We start from the raw sequence: 7,957 nt of genomic DNA, 5'->3' as shown, positions 1-7,957 counted from the left end.
TTGTTGTCCCCCGTAATTAGTTGAGTCCTGGGTTCAGTAGCTCCTCCCCTTAGGCTGGGGGAGGGGATTTTAGCTGTGGGTGGGCTTGTGCCCTCCCATGTCCCAGTACCCAAATAGTACTGGAGCCCTAACTGGGGAGAATTGGTACAGACTGAGGAGATCTGCACAGGCCAGGCTGATGAGGAGCAGCTGCCGGGCTCGTTAGCCAGGCACTATAAAGGCTCTCAGGAAGGAAGTGGGGGCAGGGAGGGGCAAGCAGCCAGTGAAGCTACAACAGGAGGGTGAGTGTCCCTTGAACAGTGACTGGAACAGTGAAGCCCCTGGGGCTGGTAAGCTGCACTGTGGATGGATGGATGGATGGATGGATAGATAGATAGATAGAAGTTTTGGGATAACAACTTGTAAATAAAGAGCACTGGTGGGAGCACAAAGCCAATGTCTGTGAGTGGTTTGTGGGTGCAGAGGACCGGAGCAGCAGGGGGGGTCTGTGTGAACTGTTGCAGGACTTATCCTTTGGGGAATACTGTCCTAAGAAGTATAAACAAAATTGGCAATAGAAACTGTGTTGTGTTTAAAATGACCAGGTACCCCTTTAAATCCGAAGGGGTGTCCTTGTCCTCCTCACAGGCTAGAGAGGTCTGTTGGAAGCATGAAATCTGTGTGCTCAGCAGTCAGTCAAAGAGACATCCTGAAACAAGGTGGATTGAATTGTGACTCTCTGCCTTAAGGAGAAGCCTGCTTTGTCTCTCTCTGTTTCTTGGTTCCTCTGTGCGTGTTATGTTTCTGGATTTTAAGAAATAAAGCCGTATTATGTTTGCAGCCTTCCAGAAAATGCATTTTATATTTCTATCTAACGTCTCTGTTTAGATGTCTTGGCCATAATAGAAACTAAAACAACACAAGAAACATCATTCAACAAAAACTGGCATAACAAAATGGCAGCTAACTTCATTGTGCTGTCACCTGCTTTGTGTTGCATCCCATCCCCACATCCTGAGCCTATTTAGATATTAAACTCTTCATGGTAGGAGCCTTGTTTGAGTATCTGTCTGTAGAGGACCAAGTACATTGTGGGCTCTTTCTCTGTTATAATCAGGCAAGTAAATACTATTCTAAAGGAAGTTTAAACATGAAAGTTAACCTCATTTTCCCTATGCTACAGCCAGACATTGATGTGGTTCAGAATTAACCAGTCCTATTATAATTTCAAAAACTTCTATAGTAATGATCAATCCACAGGGCAGATACCTGAGACCTGCTCTGTTGTTGGGCTACCCAGCACAGCTCCACATGTAATGCAAGGTTAATTAATACTGAATGATGATGCCTACTTCCATTAGCCTTTATTGTTCAGATTAAATCAGGTTTTAATGACTAGGGATTGTTTTCCTTGATACAAATTGCTTTTTATTGTGTTCCAGCTGACTTGTGACATTTGAGTGCTTTGCTTTTTTAGAAAAGACTAAATATCTTGATCTTTGAAATGTAAAAGACTCCCTAAATATGGATTTCCCAGAAGTTCAAAGCAAATGTAAATCACATAGAAAGCAGAATTAATTCTTCTCTATAGAATTAGTGAATACTGGAGCAGCCAAAATATAATTACAGTTGTTCACTAGTAATAGAGCACAAGAGTAATGTGAATACTATACATTTCCTAGATACATCTCACAAATATCGGTAGATCAATTATTCAGTGAAAATGTATCTGATTGATTTAGTCTTCTTTTTTTTCCATAAATTATCTGCAAACAAATCAGGATTTTTACAATCTCTTATTTTTTCATAACTGGTTGAATAGTTGTTATAACCAAGTTCTAGCCTATGGTATTTTATTAACTGGTTGCTATGGATACTTTTGTTTGTGAACTACCGTATGATTGGGCTCCTGATTTAGGTGGTATTGTTTCTGTTGTCTCTTCAGATGTCCTCAGCTTTATAAATCGGTGGTGTCCCTTTTTTCTGTGCATGAGTTATTCACAATTGTTCTAGGCATCCATCAGTGGCGACTCAGGGGGGCAGGCCTCCGGGCACCAGCCTGCCGGCGGGTGCCGAGCTGGCCCTTCACAGCATGCTGGGGTTGGAGCGGGAGAGGTGGGCGCTGCACGGTGGATAAATGGAGGGGTGGAGGTGTGGGCAGAGCCCAGCCTGCATTTGCAGCCTCCCCTCTGCAGGTACAGATCCCCCCCTCCCTGAAGCAGCTGGGGGGCAGCGCCAGGACCCCTCCCCCCCATACGGGGTGAGGTGTGGGGGCGCAAATGCAGGCTTGGCCCTTGGGCGCTGGAGACCCACAGTATGCCACTGGCATCCACGGTGTGAAAAGCAAGAGCTTCTCAAAATGGCCATAAAAGCATTTCCTTTCTAAGTATTCTTCAAAACACTTACTTGCATTGGCTTTGTTTCTGGAAACATTCTGCCAAATTAAACTCATGTAGCCAAATACACTCAGGTATTTTAATACACTCTGTTGCTATTCTCAACCCCATTTAGGGCCTGGGGCCTGATTCTCTCTTGCCTTGCACTTTATATAGTCACTGACACAGGTACGAAGTGGATGTGAAATGCTACCAGATCAGAATGGCCATATGTTGCACTCACTCTGCATTTGATTTTGCACAGGTATGAATGTCTACACAAGATGCAAGTTAACGGAGAATCGGGCCGCTTATTTGCCGCTCTTGCAACTACTTTCTTGCTTTATTTGCTCCGCTCTAATTACCATACTACACAGCAATGCCAATAAATGGAGTTTCTTTTGGATACAACGTCTTAAGCTAACAGAAAAACTTTATTCTTTTCCAAATCTGACCCCAAAGCATCTCTGTTTTTTTTTTTTCTGACTAAACTTTGTCTCCGCTGTCCTCCTGCTCTGCTACTACAATTTTATGACATTCTAGAAAGCATTTTGTGATACATTTTCTATAAAAAACAAATAAGTTTTATTATATTAGGATTGGGCTGGAGGGCTACATGGAGGTTCCTTTTCTCTCACTTGCCCTTCCCTTCCATCTCTTGCCTCAAATTAAATTTTCCCCTCCCTGTCAATGTGCTTGAAAGGATTCGGTGTCTAATTATTTGCAAGCTCCTTAAAGATTCAGTTCTGTGAAGTAAAAGGAAAACATACTTTAAACATTCACTCCACTCATAGTAATTTAATAAAAAGCTATTGGTTTTTTGGTTAACTGTGTTAAAGTCCACTGTAGTTTTGGTTGCACTCTGCTGCTTGCAGAGCATTTCACCGTTGAGTGTATTTTTGTTTTTCCCAAGGTATAATGAAACCATTTATTAAATACTTCCTTAATGTGTGCAGATGATTAGTTTAACTGAAGTAGGGAATGATTTATAATCCCTTCCTGTTATTTAACTTCCCTTAGTTAACTCAGACCTTGCAAATATTTCTCTCTTGCACTTTGTGATTTTGATTCCTCCATTTGTTAAGCCAAAACGTTTCCCCAAGCTCAGTGGCCTGTATTAGTTCTTGTTGCAAGAGCAATATTAGCTGAAATAACAAATCATGTCATCACGACCTTTCACTTCCGTTATCCTAGCCACACTCTGTTCCTGTTATCTATAGGCTGGTGACACATCAATGTCACAGCTGTGACGAGCGCTGGATTTGGTGATTATGAACAGAAATACTGGCTCACTGTTGAAGGACAGAGCGCTTGATTGGGTTCTATTCTTTGCACCACCTCTATCTCAATAGGTAACCTTGAGCAAGTCTCTTAACCTGTGTGTGCTTCTGTTCCCCTATTTGCAAAATGGGAACAATGTGTTCTCACCTTTGCAAAGCGTACTCAGATCTGCAGATGACAAGCACTATTAGAATCATCATGCTGTGAGACCACAACTACTGACCCTTATGCATGAGAAAAATGTGCTCTTATAGGTGCTAGAGATGGTTTGAGCCATCGGTCAGCGGTCAGCCAGGATCTACATCCAAAACTAAACTCCAACATTTCTTCCAAAACTAAAATGACTAGTAACCTATTAACACCATAACTGATAAATTAGGAACCAAAGTTACTTCTCACATTTTAAATATCCAGCTGCCCATATCCTGGGGGTGAGAAGGGGAGGGAGACGATGGCTCACAAACCAGGTCAGTGGACATTTCTTTTTCAGAATGAAGAAATTGACAGGTGAGACAGAATGTCTCTCTCCTTCAATTCAGAATTCCATCTGACTACCACACCTAGGATGTAGCCAGCTGTGTCAGAACAATATCGTAAGAAAAGATGAGCATAGTGTTGTTAGAGCAGAGACATCTCAGAAAAATAGGCTGTTTATACTTTCAGCCAAAGGCTGCATCATCTAGTGGCAGTTTATCTATAATGCCTGATGAATAAGTGTACTATATGCTGGACTAGGTGGCAGTTCTGCAGATGTCTCAGGCCAAATATTGGCCGCTGATCAGGAAAAGCATGCATGTAGCCTCAACAGAGCATTTAATAATAGAGCTCTATCTCTGAATGAATCAACAACACAATTCTCAGTTCTGGTAGGGATGGTGTTTTGCTGTGTCTTTTGTCCCTAGCTCTTTAGGAAGTAGAATAAGAACAAGGTATTGAGCATTCCAAACTGTTTGGGCTGTATGGTTTGAATGCTTTGTGCTGTGTCCAGACCCTACCAGCTCTTCTTAGTTTGTTTCTGAGGAGAGGACAAAATGACAATAGAATGTCTTGGAATGTGCAATAAAATGTATTTCTACTAAAATCAGGATTTTTGCTTGTCCCAGAAACTACTTCATCTTTGTGGATTTATTAACAGTGATTTCCATTCTGAGACTCCCCTCAGGGATGCTATGGCCACTAGGAACATCATGGTAATCATCAAGACAATAGAGTGATACTGACTAACGGGGTTTGAAGGGAGTCTCCTTACTGTATTGATGCTGGCTGTACAGTTCCAGTAGCAGATGAAGAGACATTTTGGATGAAATCCTGGTCCTACAGAAGTCAAGGGTAAGACTCGCATTGATTTAAGTGGGGTCAGAATTTCAGTCTCAGCTGTGAGGAGATAGGGAGGACTAGTTCTATGTTTGTACAGCACCTAGCACAAGAGGTTCCTGGTCTGTGACTAAGGCTCCAGCTGTTGCAGAAGATACTGAAGAGAATAAGAAAACTATAATAAATGAGAAGAGGGAAGAGAGAAAATAAAATTATTGCTGGATTTCTCAGCATTCAACATTGGGATTTGGAGAAATGAGAGCTCTTTGAATTGCCATGCCCAGCTCCTGCAGAGACAGGAATCTATGGCTAGGCAGTGGAGAAACAGCTTCTCTGATAAATAGCACGCAGACCCTTAATGACACCTGTCTATTTCCAGTGACTGAAGAATGGACCCTGCCCAGGTGAGAGGGTTGGTTGATATGCAGACTTGAGGGAGAACTGATTTATTCAGAGAGCCAAAATTAAGCTATGCATGTTAAAAATGTTAGTCAATCTTGCATAGTAGGTATGAAATTACTCCATGTTGATATCGTACCTAGCAACAGGTTACAATGAGGACTTCAAAGATACAAGCATCATGCCAGGCTTATAGGAAAGACTTATGGACATTAGCCCCCAAATCATTTAGCACTCTAACTTTGCTGGTAGAAAACCTCAGTTAGTGAACCTCTGCACAGATTCCCAAGTGCTCTGTCTGATATTGGAGTACACCCAGCCATTCATTATAATATCACACGTCAGTCCATGCTGCTATTGACTGCCTGCACATTATTAATATGTTTCACCTACTGTTACACAGCAAGCATGCAATTAAAAAAGGGTGGCTAAAACAGTAATAGCCCACAACACTCTGGGCAAAATCCTGAAGTTCTTATGCATTTTCTAATCCCTTTTTATGCAGGTAAAAACCTCCAAGATCTTCAGTGAGAGCTGGCCTGAGTGAAGATCTCAAGATGGGGCCCAACAAACACAACATAAAGAAGGTATATTTGGAACCAGTACTGTAGCATTCTGGAGAAAAAACAAGGCTTACTTTCAATTCACTTTAGTGGCTGATGACTATTCCCTGCATGGAGAGGCAGGATATGATGCCTGTGAGTGATGATAGAGCAATCATCTGATGCAATTTTCCAGGAATGTCCTGGTTTTGCTATGTTATCCCGTGTTCCAGAATATTAACCTATGAAGCAGTGGAGCAACAGCTATTGGTTTCTATCTCCCCACAGAAGGTGATACAATTAGTGGTATAGTGACCAGCAAAGAAGGGGATAAATTATCCTAATCTAAACTCCATATTCTCCATAATGAGAAGAGGGTAATCTCCATTTACTTGTACTTACCCTCAACTACATTACAGGGAATCCTGAGGGTGGGAGTAAGGATTGTTCCTTACCAAACCTCTGGCACTAAAAGGTCCAGGCAATGTCCGAGAGGCACCTCATGGAGTGCTCCTTCTCTTCAGCTGAATTTCCCAAATATTCTAGTCTGTATTAGCACACAGAGTATTGTGCCAAAGCAACTCTAAATTACTACAAGAGGTACTTATTGTTTGCATTGTGCCTTCACCCCTTTTCTTCTGTTTTGTGGTCTTCTCAACAAGTATGATGCTGTGATTGCCATCATGCTTCCCTCCCTTCTGCTGGTTGACTTCATGGCGTACGCTTTTCAATCTGTTGTGTTTCCAAATGTACTAGTAAAATAATAGTTACATTAACTTTCAGGTTCTTGCCAGCTTCTGCTCAACAGACATCAGAGGGCACCAGAATAGGCTCCTGATGCAATACTCCTGACAAAAGAGTAAACACTACAGTTCGATAACTAGCTGCCGAATGCCTGGAATACCTCTTCTACCTACTGCAAATAAAAAGTTTGTTTCCATTAGTTTTAAAGATGATGATTCTTCCTTTGCAACTATCACTTTTTCAATAAAATTAGACATGTACCTTTACCTTTTCATATACCTCTGTTTCTAGTTGTAGTGATGTAAAGCACAATACATGTTCAGGTAATGAACATTAAATAGTATCTTAAACATTTCATTTCATTAAAGACTAGTGTAAAGGCATATATAACACAGTAAGGGCCAGATCATCCCATTAAGGCACAGGCAATAGTGTAGAATAGTCCTGTCCATAGTAAGCATTGTACTCCAGATGTGATCTATGTCACTGCAAAGCAATATAAATTCTAGCTAAATTTAGACTTAAGAGGAAATTTTGTACTGGAGTCAAAAGTGAACAGGGAAGTTAATGAGACTTCCCAGGATAGAGGTGATTTTTCTTTTCCCTTTCCAAGTATGTTGAAGCGTATATAGTTTGCATACATCCATAATTAGCCCCCTCCATGTTGGCGATCTCATTTTCAGAAATGCTAAGAGCCATAAATCCCATTGAAGTCAATTGGAGCAACAGGTGCCCAGCACCTTTGACAGTCAGGCCACCTATATTTAGATGCCTAACTATGATTGTAGGATCCTAATTCCAGGCTCACAGTTTTAAAAAGTTTGGTTATGAGCAATAAAACAAAACAGGGATAGTATATCTAAGGTGTCCCATATATAATTACGTTGGGAGGGTGAAGAAAATGTTACATTACCCCATAAAGTGCAATGATTTGCACCCAGGAAAGCAGTGTCAGGAGAGTTTTGCATTCAAAGTTCTAAAACTTTTTTTGCAGTGGAACTTACTGGCTTTTTTTCTGAACTCCAAGGATGGAGGAGGACAGAAAATGCCTGGGCCACTGGTTCATAAACACAACAGAGGAGGCCGGTGTGACTTTTATTTTCTTTTGCTCAGAAACCCTTGCAGTGACCTTTCACCTGCACCTCCATCAGAACTGAAAGCAAGCATATGTTAACCAAAATATTTGTGTAATGAAAACAAAGTATTTTTAGTGCACTTGGGTCAGCCTTATAAGCGAAGAGAGGAGGATCCAAATCATATGTGATTACCATCAGTTCAGAGACTGTCACAACAACACCCTTTTCAGAACAGAGTACATATCAG

General features: G+C 41.4%; 1 long non-coding RNA gene across 2 annotated transcripts; it reads left to right on the top strand.

Annotated features, from left to right (window-relative positions):
• The first annotated feature begins 252 nt into the window (after positions 1-252).
• On the top strand, positions 253-6,951 carry LOC137165052 (uncharacterized). 2 transcript variants are annotated; one of them, XR_010923276.1, is made up of 4 exons: positions 253-281; positions 4,771-4,964; positions 5,854-5,935; positions 6,674-6,951. It is a non-coding gene; the product is annotated as an uncharacterized lncRNA (long non-coding RNA). The 2 variants fall into 2 exon arrangements; XR_010923275.1 differs by having other exon boundaries at positions 253-329.
• The last annotated feature ends 1,006 nt before the right edge of the window (positions 6,952-7,957 follow it).

Source organism: Emydura macquarii, unplaced genomic scaffold (genome assembly GCF_026122565.2).
Source record: "Emydura macquarii macquarii isolate MOO-44397 ecotype Brisbane River unplaced genomic scaffold, CSIRO-AGI_Emac_v2 contig_2734, whole genome shotgun sequence".
In the NCBI taxonomy this organism is placed as follows: Eukaryota; Metazoa; Chordata; order Testudines; family Chelidae; genus Emydura; species Emydura macquarii.
The sequence above is the reverse complement of the archived record's forward strand: the minus strand, read 5'-3'. Positions and strand labels throughout refer to the sequence as shown.